The following is a 20,884-nucleotide window of genomic DNA, read 5'->3' as shown; positions in this document are numbered from 1 at the left end:
TTATGTTTTTTATATCCGTCCAACAAGTCAAAACACATAAAATAAAAATTAAACAAGGATAAGTTTAGAAGAGTATGTGCGCGCAAAGACACCGTATATACATACATATGTTGAGATCTACGAGAACCGCGTAATGCATTTCTACCTATTGCTTCAAATGTGACCTAACAAATACGTAATTTTTCTCTCTCCCACTATCTCTAATTATATTTTATGTACAATATACAAACGCATTATACGAATCTCGTAGTTCTCACACCATTAGACTTGCTTTTGAAAATAATGCATCCCTATAAAACATATGTAATATATATACCTACATATATACACACGCATACACACACACACACACACACATACATACCAGTATAATCCCAGTCATAGCAGAGTTATTTTAACTTTATATAAGTTTTAACATGAAACACCTTTTTCCATAATAATTAACTTTCTATATATATATATATAAAATTATAAATACATGCATACCTACGCATGTATAAAGATATAAATTAATATAAAAAAAATTCTAAGTCGACCTGACCCAACCCTACCCATAACCCATACAAAACGTTACACATTTGACCCGAGCCATTTTGACTCATTACCAACTTGCCTATTTTCCACCTCTAGTTCCGACTGCCAACCCATACCCGAATAACCAAATGTACTTGTCTAAGAAATCTTGCTTGCTTAGTGTATCAATCGACCACATGTAAGAGTTCCAAATAAGTTTATCTTCTCATGCTGTAACGGTCTCTGTCTCTACGTTTATCTCTATCATGGACCCTTTCAGTTTGTGGCTCATAACTTCTACCCTTCTCCCGGTCTCTACTTGATGATTTCCTCTGCGGGCTTTCACTGTCATGATGACTTCTAGAACGCTTAGAAGATTCCCGTGAATCCTCTCTTTTCTCCCTTCTCTCTGTAGACGATGTCCCTGCGTTCATATATATTATAAATATATACCAAAATGTTAAATAAGGAGAAAAAATAAATAAATAAAAACTCACTGTTGTGTGATGCCTCCTCACTGCTATCAACTAAGCCATATTTATGTTGCAAATACTTCTGGTGTGCCACCACTTTCTTTTCAATTTCTTCTTTTTTTATTCCGCGTTCTTCAAGAGATTCATGATATTCTATCAAAGCCACCTCAATCTGCCTTAATTCGTGTCTGCCATGTGCACAACAATCAAGCAGCCATTTAATTATGGGTGTTAATTTGTAAAAATAACAATAACAGGGCATAAATCTAGTAATACCTTAAGAGCTTAAAACTAGCACTATATTTTTATTTTTCATAAAATAACAAATACGCTCAATGAAGTAGGAATGTCAATCTTGTCGGGTTGGCAGGTAGAATTTTCCTACCCTAACCAGACCCATATTCTAATTCATGTCGTGTTGAACCCACTTAAGACGTGTCGTGTTCGAGTCGTGTTTCAGGTCTATCTGTTTTATGTTCTTTCATAAGTATGAGCAGTACCAAATGACTTGGTAACAATTTAAACAATTAATTGCCCTTGACTAAAATAAAACCTTCTTTTGTATTGGTGCCTGTTTAATTGTTTTCGTATCTTCATCTCTCACTCCCAATAAACACTTGGATTTATGAATTTAAGCTAACAAAATAAAATTATTGGAAGTGAAAAGATGATGAAATGATTCAAAGAGAAAAATTAGTCACTTTTAGAAGTTAACCGTTAAAAGAGGAAAATCAAATATTTAACTTTAAAATTTAATACTTTTTATCTTTAAAATTTGAATATATATATATATATATTTTTCAAAACCCCTTAAACGGGTTAACAAGTCAACCACATATTAAAACGGGTCATGCTCGGGTAGATCCGGTTTTTAAACAGGTCATGTTAGAAATTGCCACCCTGCAATAAAGTATACCTCTTCTCGTCACTGAGTCCACTGTCAGAACTTGTAAGAATGCTTGTATGATCTGCCACGTCAGCATTACCAAGACCACCACCAGCTTTCTCACTTCCAGAAGACGAATAACCCAACGCAAGATCTTTATTACTTTTCTGTTCATCATCTTCTCGGGCCCACTTAGAAGCAGGCAACACAGAATCAGATTTGACTTTATTAGAAAACACTTTCAACTCAGGTTGTGGGATTGGAATCCTTGCCGGTAAGGATTCTGACAGAATATTCCTATCATCCTCCACTTTGTGATGCCTTCCAGAAAATCCCACAGGCCCAGGCCCGGTATCAACATTACTTTCTCTAGAACTATTTTGAGCATATTTCAAACTATCATTGAGTTCATAGCCCCTTTGTTTTTCCGACTCTTCAAGATACAGCAACCGTGCAACCATCACCTCTCTGCCGCCAATGAGAGACAACCCGTTGTGCTGACACCGCCTTTCCAGCTCAGCAAGAGGGAGGCCCATTAGCTCTTTCATGGCGGCACTTTTGCCTATTGCTAATGCTGCATCTGGGTTGACTTTTCCAGTATCTCCAGGGTCATCATGGTTTGACCGGTCTACGGTTTCTCATGAAATTGAATGGAAGGATATAACACCAGAGTTGCTAGATCTGAGAAATGTTGAGCGTAACCCATTTACGTATGCATCCGAAAATAAAAACCAGTCAGCCCATACTTGCAGAACTTTCAGTACCCGCTCCTGAATAAGAGTTAAAACAGGTCAAAATTAAGTCACAAGTAATTGGCCCATTTATAAGTAGATGGGACAAAAGTTCCTGGTGTACAAGAGATTAATTGACCCATTCGTACATAGGCCTGTTGACGACGGAACGTTCAGTTCGTTCGTGAACCGTTCGAAGGTAAGTTCGTTTATTTAATTAAGAACGAACATGAATAGTTTTTTTGCTCATTTAAATGAACATGAACACATATAAGTGCGTTTGTTTATGTTAATTCGTTTATGTTTGTTGGTTTACGCTACTTTAAGTTCGTTTGTTTGCTTTCATATATATATATATATATAAAGTCAGTTATCAATTATTCATTTAAAATTTTCAGGCCATCACAATTTTGTCAAGTTGTATCAAGTTTTTTTGGCCAAAAAATTGATGTACATGTTACTTTCATTGGTGTAAATTTACTAATGTTCATTCGTATACGTTCATGAACCGCTGATTTACACCATCAACAAATGAACATAAATGAATATAAACAAACACGAACACACTCATTACCTTAACGAGCGAACACAAACACAAAAACCTTGTTCATGTAATTGCTCGTGTTCCATTATTTGTCGGTTAATATTAAATGAACGAATGCGAACATGCCCTGTTTGTGTTCGTTCGTCTCCTTTCACCAATGTTCGTTTGTTTACATTAATGAACCGTTCGTTATACTATCAATGAACACGCAAAAAAACAACCATTTTCTTAACAAAGGAACACAAAAACGAAAACCCCGTTCATTTAATTGCCCACGTTCAGTTTGTGCGGTTAACATTAACCGAACATGCCCCATACGTGTCTGTTCGATTCGTTTACATGCCTATTCATAAGTAAACGGGTCAAAATTGCCGTCTGTATAATATATAGTTTACCTTTAGGGCCTCAGCGGTGATTCTTCCCGTAATACTCCTGTACAAATCATTAAAACTTTCGAGTATATCAGGCAAATTTGCTTCAAATTTGGTGCGGTAAGCAGATGCATTCTTTACAGGGGCACTACTATTGTGAAGAATGTCTGAGACGAGCATGAGTCTTGCAACTTTTGTGGGTATTCGTGTTTCTTTAAGTGTCAAAGACTCGGTTAACACTTCAACTACCTGTAATAAACATAGCCGTTTTTAAGAAACAAACGAATACAAAAACATGTTTTAAGGTCATAAGTTACAATGTCCCGATTACCTCTCCAGCAGCATCAGCATTATCTAATGCGAAACCCATTGCTTCCTTGATTTGAATTCTTTCTAATGTCAGGGCACGAAGCATGTCTTCAAATTCGTCTCTTTGTGCATCAGTTAGTGTACGTTCAACTTCCACACGCTGCACATGAATAATAGCAAAACAGGTTAGTGAATAACTTCACCACATCTAGCTGGATTCAAATGAAAGATATACATACACGACATGTAATTTTTTTGTAAGGGGTTGATCATGTTGGACTGACCAACTTGACCCAAACACTTTTTGTTCAAAAATTTAAATTCAATTAAATTTTATCTATATTGTTTGTAGGGTCAAGTTATTCTACAAAGGGGGACAAAAATGAGCAGGTAATAAAAAAAATAATAACTCAAATTTTAATACAAAAACGAAAAATGTAAAAACACAAAAATGCTTCCAACGTCTTCCTCGTTCTCAAAAAAAAAACAAAAAAAAAAAAACCCTCGAAAAAGACAATGTTGAGTGACAAAGATCATTGTCTTTTTGTTTATCATTGTGTTTTGTGTTTATTTTCATCATTGATTGTCTTTTTTGCCTTGACATTGTGTCTTTTTTTCTTGATATTGTGTTATTACTCAAAATGTGTCATATTTTGTTCGGCATTGTGTTATATTTTGCGATCTATTGTCTTTTTTTCTTTATCATTGTGTTGTTTGGATTGTGTCTTTTTTCTTGGCATTGTGTCTTCTCGTCGGTTTTTCTTTTTCTTTCTCTTTTTTTTGGGAACAGGAGTGACGGGGGAAACATTGTGGTTTTTTAATATTTTTCCCGTTTTTTATTTATATATTGAGTATGATTCTTTTTGAATGTTTTTTTAGGGGGGGGGTGTTGCGTGGCCTCAAATCCTTCTCACAATTCTCATTTTTGTCTCCCTTTGCATTTTAACTTTACCCATTGTTTGTATCCCTTTAGAACTCGAAGAAATTTACGAACTTCTAACAATTAATCAGTTTATTTACTTGTATATTTATATTACTTGACGTATAGTTGCGTCATTTATTATATGCAAACTTTATGATTCCATATATTTAATCGCAAGTTTACGTACGTGTAATAACCAAATTACATATACATAATCATGTAATTACATATATTAAATGATTAAACTATCCTCATAATATTAAATATATGTTAAGAGTTCTTAAATTATTTGAAACTTCCAAAACGATCCTGATCCATGTAACCAGTTTTTTAATGATCTTGTTTTAACAGTGTGACACAATAAAGATAAAATACAGGAACAAAAATGTACCCTGCTTCTTCCTGCAGCAAATGTGGCCCCAGTATCCTCGTTCTCTGGGCTCTTAGCTACTGGCAAAGCAGGTGGGACCCACCTACACATTCAAACAGTATAAAGTATGAATATCATTAATGACAAACCTATGCAAAAAATAAAGACTACATATGCATGATTTACAAATTAAGTATCAAGATATGTTTCATGCATATTAATATTACCTCCCACTACCAGTTATCATGATGAAAGGTTTGGTTCGCCACCTCTGCAAAGTATCCCCCTGCATTTGAGAGACCAAAGAATTCTTTTATTCGACATAATATCTCAAATTTCGTAACATATTCTTTATCAAGAGAGATCATACTCAGGCATGATTTACATTAATTTGTCATCAAAAGAAAAGGTACTTCAAATACCTTAAAGAATGGACCAATTTACGTACCTGAGCAAAAGAATACAGCCTCCAAACATAGTACGTGTGCTCTTTGGAACCAAGTTCAAACAAGAAACTAAAAAGCGGGTTTCCACGAACCCTTTCCATTATAGCTTGCTCAAAAGCACAACCACCATCAAGAACATAAAGAGCCATTGTATCAATAACTTTGCGCAGACGAACATCATCAAGCAGAGCAACAGTTATATCAGGCACATTGGGCGTAAGAACCTAAGCACCAAAGTTGATAATATATTACAAATTATTTATAATTAACAAACACAACGTATCAGTATCATGCAAAACCTACCAGCTCAGAGTTTTGGCTTGGGACAGTAGTAACTGGAGGACCTGATGGACCAGACAAGATCACAGTAGCACCCTGCAAGTCATTGTTTTAAATCATCATCTTAAATCAATTATACTAGTAGTTATGCTAAAACTAGAGTTGTACAAATATAAAACTGTAGCATACCTCCTTACTCCTGATGGCCATTTGTCCCGGTGGAGGAGCAGGAAGTGACTGAGAAGGAAGGGAAACAGATTTACCCCACCCGATATTCAATTCGTAATCATAAACAACCACCCCTGAAACGTTAAGCAACTTTTTAATCATCAATTATGCATAAATAATAATAATAATAATAATAATAATAATAATAATAATTAAAAGAACTTAACCTTGCATTTCATCTTTTGCAGCCTGTCCATCTGCACGGTTCATAAACGCCACAAAACCACAGTTCTTTTGGCGCTTGCGTTCCTCTTCTGTCCTTGGCCACATTATCTTCACACTAGCAATGGTCCAAATCTTCCAAACGTCCGCAAGAGAAAATTTTCATCCACCTGGAATATGTTGACCATAGAAACAGATAGTCAACTTGTATTCAGTCCAATACAAGCACTGTATTAGCATCACTGTCTGACCTGAGGTGCAAGGTTCCCAACATAAAGATTGGTTGTCTGAGGATCTCCATCATCAAAGAAACCAAATTTCCCACTTGGATTAAATTCATCAGGCAACTCATCAAATCGACTAGATATCTGAGACGGTAGATTACAAAATATATTATTTAAAAGTTATTAAGACCTAAAATATGCATTAATAAGATAATATCTTACAGTAGAAGCAGCACTGTGTCCGTCTTGCCCTTGTTCACGTTCTTGCATTCGTTTTCCCTCATTTCTTGTTCGTGTTTTAATTCCTCCATAAAAAAGTCTATATTTCTAGCTTTCCCCTTGGCTTTCTCCTTTGGCCTCTCTTCATCTTTCTGTTAGTAGCAGAGTTTTGTTAAGAGTCGGATATAAAATAGTCAAACCCAAAAAAAAAGTATCTCGTCAGGTCACTAACCTGCCTTTCATGTTCTTTACCCTTGGTTGCCATAGGAGGGGGTATGAAAGAAGGAACATACCTGCAGAGAGATTATATAATGATGCATAATCTTCAATATGTTATTTACATGTTCTAGAGTTAAGCTTAGTTTTAAAAAGCGTGAGGCGAGAAGCGAAGGCGCACACATCACGTACGTGAGACACACTTCTTTTGTGAGACTTTAAGTTGTTTACAAACCAGATTTCATATACAAAACACACTAATATACATTAAATAGCTAAAACACTAACATGTGTAGGGTGTATGCAAATACATGTGTTTGTCTATACTTCAAAATGCACATACCCGTTAATAACGAGCAGGTTTGACCTTCATTTCAGTTTCTCTTCATCAATATTGCTTTAGAACATTATAACTTTTTCTCTGTTATGTTTCCACTTGTAGAGATAAGTTATTGATTAGACATAGTTATTAAATGCGCTAGGCGCACTCATGGTGCATAGGTCTCACCTGGGGCCTAGGCGCTAAAAAAAGCGAGGGCCTGGGAAAAAATGGCACTTAAATAAAAAGATTTAAAATATATTATGTATATGAAAAATAATATTATTCCTCAAATAAACTAAATAAAAGCTATTATATACCGTTTAACATCATTTTATTAATACCAAAAGTTCTAAAATAGTCTAAGATTCAAATGTAATTTCATAACTTGAAGAACAAAATATTGAATGCAATTCCTTTGACTACTCCAAGATCTAAGTTTCAATAGCATTCCTTGCGTTTCCTTTGCTTGGCTTTTATCTTCTCATGCTCCTAACCTAGACAATGCCGAAGCGCTCACCTAGGAACTAGAGGCGCATTTATTAAGCATCACCTGAAAAATGGGTCTAGGCGTAAGAAGCAAGGGCTTTTAATAACTATGTGATTAGATATGTAGACAAAGTTCGACTGTAAGAACGCTTATCACCACCATCTAGTCGTCTACAGAGCAACTAATTAAACACCTCATTGTAAAAATACTTATGTAGCATGCATTTTTAACAAAGTAATGGTACTTTCATCTACAAATTTGGAAATAGAGCTAAAAATCACATTTTTGGAAGTTGGAGCATATATGCTCAAAGATAAAATGAACAAGAAATCCGTTTTAAACTGAACAAAGACCAGAACTATAACATGTTACAGGTTAATCCAAAACCACAAGAAACAATACATTTTAGGGTTTGTCCAAAATAAAACGAATCCCAAAAGCAATCAAGAAGTTTCAGAAGCCACGTAAAAAAGACAAAACAAGCTGATCCCAAAACAAATGCATTGAAGTAAACTATACAACAGAATCTTAAGGCTTGGAGGATACTTGGCAAACTTGCTCTTTATGAAGTATTATCTGCTATTGCAACTAAAACATTATAACAAGATAATTCCCAAACAATAATACATTTTCCAAACAAATGCTTCTTAGCTAACTATAACTACTTCTATATCTATAACAATAAACACATGTAGCCTCTTAACCATTCAGACTTAAGGTTACCTTTTAACCATTAAGAGGCTATGAACCATTAAGAGGTAGCCTCTTAATGACCATTAAGAGGCTACCAACCAGCCAGACTTGGTAACGGGAAAAGCTTAAATGAGACTAACCTATACAAGCTGATCAATTCGCTTAATGTGATATATATAGTGTGGCACGAGTACCTCAATTGCAAAGCACTAGTTTCCATTAAAGCTAACTCATTATTCAAGAGGATTTGTAAAAGAAAGAGGAAGTTAACTGATAACACTGTTTATCAAGACAGGGAGGGACAAAACGAACTATTCTATGCATCCGCTATTAAAAATGAGCACACAAATAGTTCAGCCCACCACGATTCTACGTTAGGAAAGTACAACTAAGTGTAAAGATAGAGTGCGTAATAAATCTTATGAAAACATCAATAGCATTAGTTGCTTGAAGCTTAGACTTTTTTGTTGGAAGACATTATTACATCAAGAAGCATTAATCAAATTCAAGCCAATATTTATACATAACAAGCTTCCAAGCTCACTAAAGATACTAGCCTAAGCAAGATAAGTAGAGTTTAATCATGTCATCGCCATATAGGCTCTATATTAAGCATGCCTTATAATAAAAGCAATATAACATAGTTAAACAAAGGCGCTTGTTACCTACTCCCCTTCTTTGAACCCGATACTTCTTTAGAATTTCCACCTGCGATTCGTGAATGCATAAAAATGCCCACTTGTTTATTAATGTGTCCATAGAAAATAAATCATTCATTTATCCATACATGTGCATCATACTAAAAACTCAAAATGAAAAAAACAAACATGAAAAATGCATGCAAGGACTTGTTAAAGAAACGAACCCGTATCAGGTTTCCCTTTTTCATCGTTAACCGTTCCACCTCGAACAAAAGTTTTTAACCCTGCGCCATCCCCTTGAAACGACTCCAGAAACTCAGCATACAAACGAGCTGTTTCATCCTCAGTCCTCTGTATAAATAAATCATTTAGTGAGTTCTGTATCAATATTATTATGAAGATGCAAGACACCTTCACCTTTTTCTTTGCCTCCTCTTCTTCACGGTGTTTTTGAAAAGGCGTTTTCTTCCGTTTAATCGAAAACGAACTCATCTTCCCGCCAAAATACTTTTATCTGTTGGCCAAAATATAAATCCCCTTAACTTCAAAGATCAATTAAAAGCATTTATCATAACAAATTCAACCACTACAACCTCAACGGCACATTCACGATCAACAAACGCATCCAACAGGTGTATAATATCAAACTGCTTAAACCACCAAACTATGCATCACTATTAAAAACTTAAAGAATCACATATACATACAAACTAGAAGCGTCAACTGTGTCAAGTTGGCGGGTTGAATGCGCAACCCGAACCCAAACTGGGTTTTAAACGGGTCATGTTACTGAACCCAAAAAACCTGTTTTTTCCTCGTGTCGGGTTCGGGCTGGGTCTAAGAGTTGTCGCCCCTAATATAATAAAAAGGCAACAATTTCCTTGAAACGATATTAATTAAACAACTGTATTACGCGAATTTACAATATACACATAAATCACAAAATAAAAGATAAATTTGATAAATGATAAGCCTATAAAACGGGAAATTAATACATGGTATAATAATGCGGTGGACACCGGTCAGCTGAGAAGTGGACTTAGTGAGATACAGCCCAGGTGATTGAGATAGTCATTAGTAGTAGGCTTTAGTGGGCCTTAATTGCTTGTTATGGCACAAAATTACCAGTTCCAGACCCGACCGACCCTGATAGGATCCTTATCCCGTTAATACCCGAAAAGCTCTGCCCGGTTCTCACTAATTATTTATTAAGAATCAGTTTCTCCATGGACCGATTCGGTTCCCACTACTTATGAATGCGGTCAAATATATTTATACATTGGAAAAATCAGTTTTGTTATTAATATTACCAGGAAATATGCAAAGAATAGCCGAAAGAAATAAAATCTAGGAAATTTATTAGTTATTCGTTAAAGTTTCATTTATTCAATGACTAGAATTAGATGAGGATATATCGCTAAAGACGTAGAACAATAATTCGTTGATTAGCATCAAGCTTTCGGAGGGCTCGTTCAAGACTTATTCGAACTATTACTCAGCAAAAAAATTAAGAGCTTTGGTTTCGGCTCATCAGGATATAAAGGGATAGGAAAAAAATTTCGTCGTTTGTGAATCACTCGCGAAAGGGGGTATGCTATAGTTATTTTTCTTACATGAATTTCCGGTTTTGGGTTACTTAGTTTTGATTGTTCGGTTTGGGATTTTATTTGGGTGGAATCGAAAACTAAACTGAACTAAGTAAGGTTCAAACCAAATAAAACTACTTTTTTATTTTTCCAAAAGAAAAGGATTTTTTTACCTGTTTGGTTACTGGGTTTCGCTTTTAAACCGAATTGGTTATTATTGGTTTATTCAGTTCTGGTTTCAACCGAATAAAACTACTTTTTTATTTTTTCAAAAGAATAGGTTTTTTTTTACCTGTTCGGTTATTGGGTTTCGCTTTTAAACCGAATTGGTTATTATGTTTGGTTTACTCAGTTTTGGTTTCAGCTCAATATTTGGTTTAACCGACTCCGAACCTAATAACGAAGACACATAGTGTTAGTGTAAAATGGACTTGATGTATGTCTTGTGAATTGTGAAGCTAGTTTTACAGGAAAAATTTTGTTGTCTTTTTTATGTATTTTGATGATATTTGGTGGTAAGCAATTGCCTAGGATTGTTTTGTAAAGTTATGCATGTCTACGAGAGTTATAGACGAGTTGTTTTTACGTTGAATAAGTAATGATAATTTTGGGTAACGTATATACTTAGGTTTAGGTTTGATTGAGTAGCTTTTATATGAATCTTGCTCTTGTAAATGTTAATTATCAAGATGTGCTTATCATTTAACACTACGGATGAAGGTTGGGATTAAAGGTTATGTGAAGATATAAGAGAAATGTATTATTATATCAGTATATCTACTTTATACATAATTGTAAGCGTATGCAAAACAAAGATTCTAACTTGATTAGGTATGTATGTTAGCATCTTCTTTCAGTTCCTGCTTGAGATTGGTTGGAGTACTAGTTAAAATTTAAAAGTGTCAACATCAATGGCTTAGGTCACTCATGAATAATGTGAGGGAATCCGAGCAGGTACAATTTGAAATGATGTGTCGCTGACATAGACTTATACGTAGAATCGAAGATGTTATTGGCTTTAACTTTGAAGCGCAGAAATCAACAAAGTAGTAAAATACACAAGTAACATTAATTCCATTTCATTAACATTAAGGCACGTTACATAAAGATATGACTGTTTCTGATCACTCTCTCTCTCTCTCTCTACAAATCCCAAAAGATTCTCTACAAAGCGTATAAGTCTATAGCTATTTATAGACTTCATAAGACATCCTAGGGGCGTATATGTTATTTGGCGCATAACTTATGCACCGCATAAGTTATGCGTTCCCTAGTAGACTTATGTGCTAACCAAGTGCATCAATACAATATATGACATTTAACGCATAATCCCTAATACAAACACTAGCTATAGGCGTTCATGTCCTAACAGACTTCCCCTCGGATATAGCTAGGTCTTATTCTAACTACATCAAACAGACATTACAAAATCAAATCTTCAAACATGTACAAGATTTGACTTTGAACCTATCTAATTACAACCAACAATTTAATGTAGTAGTCTTGACAGCATCCCAGCTACATGAAGATTCAGTCTGTTGATCTTGATCGGATTATATATATATATAGATGATGATCAAAATTTTGAAATAATCGTCATCATTGTATCCGATATGTAATATATTTTCTCCTGATATAAAGCATGATTGGCTCAATCACATTAATCAGGTATATCAGGAGATATGATATAGAAATATTGGAACTCGTCCTTTTTGTGTAAATCCTCGAATTCTCATCATGTTAATCACTTCTTTGTCATCTTTTGAATCATCTTCATCACTTTCACATAGAATCAACATCTGCAATCAAAACTTAGTGAGTATGACAAGATAATCACCGTATATGTCATTTTGTGCCAAAACAGTTCCGTATAAGTTTCACGGATACATTTTACAACTTGTTTTTCAACAAATTAACATGTTATATTTCAACAATTTGAAACAATCAATCATTCAAAAAATTAATTTCGATTCCAATCTGAAACAATCAATCATTCAAAAAATTAATTTTGATTCCAACTACTTGTAAAATTCAAGATTTGTATCAAATCTGTTTTCAATACTCATTGAGTATTTGTTCTGCATCTATTTACATAATCATCCGAATTAAGTCCTAAAATTATCAGGTTTAGATTAGAAGATTACCTCGTGATTTGAACGACCTGATGTAATGTCGCACCCCGACTAGCAATGTCGCACCCCGACTAGCAAAATGCGAAAGCGTTAAACGGGAATGTAACAGACACCTCTGTTATCAGCCACATTGTTTATAAAGAACAATACAAACTAATTTACAATATTTTACATCGATCTTTCATTTACAAACTAGGTTATACAAACTAAATCCTGCCCGTTAAGTGGCTTTACCTCTTACTAGCATACTTGCATCAATTCACCCAACTTTGATCGCAAGTCAAACACGTAGCACATTAACTTTCTAATCCAAATTCGGTATACCTAAAAAACATGTTACAACAGGTCAACTACAAATAGTTGGTGAGTTTTACGAGTTTCAAGAAAATCAGTTGTTCGTACAACAATCATATTTTGTAAATACGCGAGTATGTATGTATGTACGTTCACAAGTATATTTGTTTGTATGCTTATGATGTAATTATGCTAAGCTATAGTGAAACTTTGACTGTTTGTTCATTTTATTAAGTTAATATGGTCAAAAATCTTCTTCCAACAACTATTAATCACCTAGTCCAATGTGAAGAATAGCCGACCGACTGGCCGTATTTGCAATTTGCAAGCATTTCACGGTTTCACCTTTAAAGCCAGTCGACTATAAAGATATAAAAAGGTATCACCCTAAATAGCTCGTGCTTTATCAAAGACCAATTGTTTTAGCATAGACCATGACTTTCTTTGGTGGTGTCTAGGCATTTGCTGTTAATAAAAAAGAAAGACTAGTTTTGGTATTTCTCATTAAATAAAGTGTGTCCAAATGGAACGAATGGTAGTGTTTGCAACTTGGTGAGTATTTAATGGGTACTAATAGAGACATAATAACCACCCCTAATTTATTTATCCAGAATATTATTATATGCAATAATAGAGGCTTGACTTTTACTTTTAGTATCTTGTTCTAACTACATGTTTGAATGCACCACACCATATATGCATTTGAGGCAAATGTTTGACCGTGCTAATCAGTTGGTATGATATCTTTTAACGGCTAACAAACACAGAATTGTCTAGCTACTTCGTACAGGGTGATCCAATTGCAAAAGGCTATCGCCAGCTACCCAACTCAGCCGTACGAAGCCCTTACCTAAGCGCCTTCAAGTTAACTCCAGTTACTGGGAAAACCCACTTGCTCGAAAGCCCACTGATTGTAAAACCCGGACGTCTTCAGGATCAAACCGAAGATCACAAAGATCCCAGTCTTCTTTCATTGAGCTATCTCTTCACAACGTGTTGTTTATGAGGATCAAACTTAGGTATTCATTGAAAAACCTAGACCTTCTATCACTATACCATATTGAAAAGGACAATTAGCACCTTAAATTATATTTCTTTTTTAATTAATAAAAAGGTAATTATTGAAGTGGCGTGATAAATTCTAGTTTCTCGCCTTTCTAATCCTATATAAAGTCATTGCTTTTCATTGAACTCGCTTGTTATTCATTCTTACAATCTTTCATTCCACTGATCACACCAAATTAATCTTGTGTGTCCTTCAGTTCACTCTTAACCCTCTTCAGATCATTCTAACCCATCTTTCATTATTATAGTTATTACTTAATCCACAAATATGGAGGCAAATATTGATGCATTCTTGCAACAGTTTCAACATCTTAATATCCAACTGGAAGAGATAAAAGAAGCAACCAATAACCAAGCTACTCTATTTACTGTTCCATGAGCCAACATCACAGTACCATCATAAGTCACTTCTTCCACATAGTACAACCCTTGGCGTTCAGTGCCACGCCAAATAATCGATCCCGCCCTGATATCTTGTAAGATACAGATGGTCGGGTGCATTAAAACTGTGCAATTCCTTTGTCACGTGACTAATAGATAATAGTTTATGTGACAATGAAGGAACGTAAAGACAAATAGTTCCCGCTCCTCTTTCTGGAACTATTCCCATATTGGCGATCTTTATATGGTTAATTTTAGGTTTAGAATTTGAAATTATGTCGGAGAGTTCAAGTGTCATGGTGTTGGTAGCACCACAATAAAAAACTCCCATGATTTATTTAAAATTTCACATGCTTTCGTCATATTAATTTCGCCAATGTTTTTTATTTTGGTTATTTTCATCGAAAATATAATCCCGAGGAACTTCCGAGGTAACATCTTTAAAATTTTGGCACGTATCGGAAAAAGCATACTCTTTCGGATTTATATTTGATTTATTTGATTCTTTAAGTGGGCTAATAAAGTTAAAAGGTTTTTATAATCTTTAGTGGAATTAATAGTTTTTTCAAAGGGTGAATCTAACAATTTCTAAACTATAGGGTCTATAAAATAAGGATTGCAAATACAAGGGTTTGAATAGTCCCTCAAAACCATTACCTCTGATCTTGAAACCAAATTGATCTGTAGTACATCGTGTCATTAAAGGCAGATTTGTACTAGGGGGGAATGCTATCCAATTTGACCTGCGTTAACAGATTATCAGAAAGAGCATCATCACCGTCCGGCTCAATCTCGAGGCCGTCTTCATCAGATGAATCATCGTAACCTTCTTCAGGTTCTTCAATCATTATCACATTTCCCTTGCAATCAATTTCATCTTCTCCTTCGAAATCCTCTTCGTTTTTTTCTTCGATTTCAATTTTTTCACCGTTTTCAATTAACGTTTTTTGTTTTGACGGTGACAATGTCTGGCCGGATTTTTTCTGTAGGGCTGTTGTCATCTAGGGTTTTGATTGTTTGTTTGCACTGATTGCCGCCGCCGGTGTTGGTGGCTTTCAAGTTGCCCACGGTGGCCGCTGACTTTACTTTATATTTTGGTTCGGTAATTTAAATATGTCCGCCATGCTCTTTGATTTTGATTAATTTCCTGAGGTTTGTTTCTGGTTTTGAGTAGGTTTGAGACCACCTTTTAGGAGGTTTGTAATTTGGATTGAAAGATCATAACTGCCACTTGAATCGCCGTCGTTAGACATGGCGATTCGGTTTGGTGATGAACAAAAATTGGTAGATGATGAGTAATATTGTAACACCCCGGCTTAAGCAGAAACGCCTAAGTGTGACGTGCAGATTGGTCAAAACAAATATGACACTATTAAATGACAATATTATCATTAATTTATTAAAACTTCAAGTACACAAGTTCAAAACAAAGAAATTACATTTAATAAAAGAAAATTTTAAAACATCTTGACCAATTATTGTTGTAACCAAAGTCTAGTGTTTTCTTCATAGCATCACCCTCTAATAATTGTATCTGTAGCATATTTATAAAATAAAGTCAACTAAATGAATAGTTGGTGAGTTCACACAAGTTTTGTTATACATAATAGAAAACTATACAATTGCATAAACATGTGTACTAATCACGTAAGTAAGGTCTTTTCAATATTAAAGCGGTAGACTAAAATACCCTACTTCTTAGGAAAATCAAGCTTGTTATTTGAACCTAACCCATATTTACCTTTTGTGAACTCATAGAATTTTTCAAATTCCTCCTCTTCTTCGTTTATTGCCTTTCTCCTTGTAGAGTCCAATCTTACGTGCAAATTAAAGCCTCAAACTAATATTGGATAACAAACTTCTTTATGAGTCTACTACCCCGACAACTCATACTGAAAGCAAACTCGGAAGCCAAAGTTGAAACTGAACAACAAAGATATCTTAAAAATTAAAACTAATTAGTCAAAGTTATATTTATATTATAAATCAATTTAATTATAAAATAACAAATATTACATTTCAACTTTTTCAAAAGTTTCAACTTGCGGATCTTGGTTTCTAACTCATGAATCACAAAGGGCAGTATATGAAAAGCCTATTAAAAATAAGAATTAAAATTATTCTGAACTAGTCATTTACCCGGCGTGTTGCGCCGGGACAAGTCGGTAAAACCAAAGTGTTGTTGGTCCCAAACGTTGAGATGGAAAGTCGACGCGATTTCGATCGGATTTGGTTACGTAAGTGTACCGTAACTAAAACAAAAAGAAAATATAAATATTAAGGTGGACCAATGGGGTGGTGTCGGTAGGTAAAACTCGGACGTTGTTAAAACCCGACTGTTGTCTATCTCGGGCATTGAGGCGATGAGTCTATGCAAATTCGATCGGTTTCCATCACGTTCTTTACGGTACAAGAACTAAAACAAAATCGGCATTCGGTTGATTTTCGTTATGTTCGTTGCGATATTGGATCTAATATAAAATGTGATGATTCTACACGAATTCAGTCAGTTTTCATCATGTGCGTTACGCTATCGAAACTAAAATAAAAAAAAAAGAACAAAGACAAATATTACTGCATATTTTACAAATCAACTGCTCCTAAGAAAGAGTTTACAATATGCAAGCATGGCCAACACTAAAATCCGATATAAAGAATAAAAAGACAGGAAGAAAAACCAAAATACCATACTCCTTGATAAAGGTTGGTTTGAACCTGCGCAACCAATTGCTTTGAAAGCAATTAACAATAGACACCGCTACCAGAATTACCACCCCACCATGATCAAAATCTTGATTTTCATACCACAAACATATAATATATACTAAAGTGTGGTCTTCTGCGACGTCAAGCTTTACAATTATACTTATTAGATAATAGATAATTGGCAACATTAGCCAATCTAGAAATAAATAATCTCAACTTTTGTTTATTGACCGATAATAATTCCAACTTTAAAAATCACTGTAAGCAGTCCCAAGTTTCAACAATTTTTGTCTCAATGGACCTCCGTTAAAAAACACTTAACTCCTTTAAGTTTTTTTTCGAGTTTCAAACCGATGTTTTAGAGCTTTAGATCGGAAGAATGATACGATTCGAATGATGTAAAAGTTATTACGAAATGGTGATTCAAATGACTTGATTTTTGTCAATTGGAAATTCAAACACCCGAATTGAAACATTGTCTCGTCACTTGGATCTCCGTTTCTTGATAACTTTTACATCAGTTGAATCATATCGTTCTTCCGATCAAAATCCCTAAAACATCGGTTTGAAACTTGGAAAAAACTTAACAGCGTTAGGTGTTTTTAACGGAGGTCCATTGAGACAAAAATAGTTGAAAGTTGGGACCGCTGGTAGTGATTTTTAAAGTTGGGATTATCATCGGCCAATACACAAAAGTTGAGTTTATTTATTTCCAATTTGCCTACCTTCTGAATTTAATATTCTAGTTTTTCGGTTGCACGTCTTAAATCGCTGATTTTACCTGAAACCGAACAGGTAACTGCTTAATACAAAATTTGAGAACCGTAAGGTAATACACTTTAGCAATTATGATACATTGATTCGGTTCCTCGTTTCCTTGCTCACCTCTAATTGTATGCTATGGAAGTATGGAGTATAAACTTATATATATTGAGATCCAGTGATTAAATTGATTTGTTTCAAACAGTTTATGGTGTAAATAATAAGTAATTTAGATTTTTGTTATAGTATGGTAAGGAAAGGAATGCACATGGAATTAGCGGATATTTGTTGTACAAACTAAATGATATACCTCATTCTAGTGACTATGCACGGTATCCGAAAACTATCAGACGAGTATCGGGCCAGGTATCAGACATGCATTTACAATCATGTATGAGATGATGATAACTATGAATACACATCCCGTTGCCATCTTGATAGATTCACATACAACTCAAACCTTTATAGGAGGTAATTTTGCTTATGTCTTCTAGTTGATTTTATGGTTCACAATCAATTTTATTAAACATTTAGTATTTTCTATTTTGGGGTTTAGGGTACATACGTTTTTCTCAATTGGGTTATTTTTCAATTTCGTTTTCTATAGAAGCATGAAAAATTTCTAGTCGAATTTTCAATTATAATAGGTTTGAGTACTGTTTATGAGTTTAGGAACCTTCGATTGTATTTTGTTAACAATAACACAAATCCGATGAACCTGGACTAGTAATCGGTCCCATCTTCAACACCTACATTAGAATTGAGTAATAAATAAAACTGAAATTGAGCACGATGATGTCTAATATGATATCATAGATTTCTCTATTTCACATGTATATGACATTGTTGTAAGTAATGTTTGCAATTGGATTTGTGTTTGTAGTTACAACAGATGCTAGTCAAGTTCATTGAGAATGCAGTGAGATTTGTTCAAAAAACCGACTCTGTTCATGTCAAGAACACAATGCCTATGAATGATATTCAAAGGATTGAGCTTGTATTGTTCTGAAAGCAATGCACGTAAGTTCAGTTCTTTCTTTGTTCCTTTTAGCATCATTTATTTATACTTTTTTGCTATTAACATATTTGCTTCTTAACAAGCTTAACACAAATTCATTTATACCATTTATGTAGTGACAATGGATACAACATTATGTTCATAGTTTATCCTCACAATCTAATGGCATATGCGTATAGGCCTGTGGGGTGTAAACAAGCCGAGCCCGAGCTTGAGCTCGGTCGTTTGAATTGTTCTAAAGCTTGAGCTCAGCTCGCGATTAGTTTGTCAAACTCGAGCTTGGCTCCTTTACTATTAATTAATTATTTACGCATATATTTATGATTGTAATATTTGTGATTGTAATTTTTGTATATAATATATATTATTTAAATACTTTTGTCAAATGTTTATATATAATTATTTTTATTATTATAAAAATTGTATAAAGTAAAAATCATATAAATAAAAAGCTTGTCTAGTCTCGAGCCTGCTCGAGCTCGATTCTTGAAGCGTGGGCTCGAGCTCCTTCAAGCTCGACTCGATTCTAGCTTTTAACTATTCGATCTTGAGTAGCTAACGAGCAGCTCATTTATACCTCTACATGCTTGAAAAGATCTGTTCAAGTTACATCATAAAGGCTTGGCAGTTAAAAATAATTTGGTTAAGTTTCAGAGTGCGTTAATATTCTATGTTTGCGATGCTGAAAATCTTTATTCTGTAATTAATGTGATCATTCAGTTTATATTCAACCATATTTGCTTTCAAAACACTTCTTGGATGCAATTATTTAAAAGATTGGCATGTCCCCACATCTGACTTTGAAACATCTCTTAAAGAAGTTAAGTTCATATCTTCTGAGAAAGATGAAAGATTGCCCAATTTTACCGATAATGTTGAGGTTCACTTAGCAACAAGGAAGAAGCTAGAGACCTTCTTCTACATTCAGACTTTAAACTTCCTAAGGTAAGGTTACTTTAGACCTTACATAGTTAAACAATCTGCCACAATCATTTGCTTTTTGTATGCTTGTCATTCTATAGACTTTCAAATGTTGTATAAAGTATAAAGATTACATTAGTTGAAAAGAAACTAAATTATCAAAATTCAGTTTAGAATTGACACATAGGCTTGTAACGAAATGAACGGAGCCTGTTCGTAATGTTCGAACACGAACAGTTAAATGGACGGGGTTTTCTTGTTCATGTTGGTTCGTTAAGAAATTGAACATCCTCTTTATGTTTGTTCGTGAACGGTATAAACAAACGAACGTTCATTGAACGTCCTCTTTATGTTTGTTCATATATTAAAATAAACGAATATTAGAGAACTTCCCGCGAAATTGTTCTGTTCATTGAACGTTTGGTTCGTTTATGGGCCTATTAATACACATACAAGAAATAAATAGTAATCTGTAAAATATCATATATTTTAGAGAGTTAAATATGTACTTCTTTAAAACAGTTTATAATAAGCAATTTTGTCTAAGTTTTGGATAATTTCAAATTGAATCTGAACAAGATTGTATTATATTAAGTAATTCCAACTTAAAATACATTTCTATCACAGGATTATTCAAGGAAAAGTGAAGATGTTAAAAATAGTGGGAATGTAGACTTGCTTTTCTCATCTGAGAGGTGTGCTATATCTGAAGCGGCTTCACAGCTATTGGAACTAGTGCATCAAACACTCAAGGTTGGTGATATTTAACTAGGGACGACTCCACCAAAGTATGACTTACGATAACTTTTTTTGTAGTTGTACATATTATCAGTCCCGGCTAAATGGTACTGAGCCCAGGTGGAATCCGCATGATGTATGTTCATGGCATTCGGGTTGTGTTTTAATTAATGATTAATGCAAGTAAAATGCGTGTTGGTGTGAAACTGTTGTTTTAAGTTTGTACTAGGGATTTTGTTGTTGTG

At 34.4% G+C, this 20,884-nt stretch overlaps 1 pseudogene across 1 annotated transcript; it reads right to left on the bottom strand.

Annotated features, from left to right (window-relative positions):
* Positions 1–621: 621 nt before the first annotated feature.
* Positions 622–9,534, bottom strand: LOC143536669 (protein RRC1-like; annotated as a pseudogene). Its single transcript, XR_013135917.1, has 17 exons — positions 9,454–9,534; positions 9,261–9,387; positions 9,061–9,103; positions 6,910–6,970; positions 6,681–6,829; positions 6,486–6,602; positions 6,240–6,404; positions 6,034–6,146; positions 5,869–5,940; positions 5,568–5,789; positions 5,347–5,405; positions 5,141–5,222; positions 3,850–3,987; positions 3,543–3,767; positions 1,903–2,642; positions 1,011–1,174; positions 622–937 (listed from the first exon to the last, which is right to left on the bottom strand). The product of XR_013135917.1 is annotated as a protein RRC1-like (transcript).
* Positions 9,535–20,884: the final 11,350 nt, after the last annotated feature.

The sequence above is a fragment of the Bidens hawaiensis genome, unplaced genomic scaffold (genome assembly GCF_021521415.1).
Source record: "Bidens hawaiensis isolate Kalapana, Puna unplaced genomic scaffold, B.hawaiensis_p1.1 tig00010855_1, whole genome shotgun sequence".
Lineage (NCBI taxonomy): Eukaryota > Viridiplantae > Streptophyta > Magnoliopsida > Asterales > Asteraceae > Bidens > Bidens hawaiensis.
This window is presented reverse-complemented; position numbering and strand designations above follow the sequence as displayed.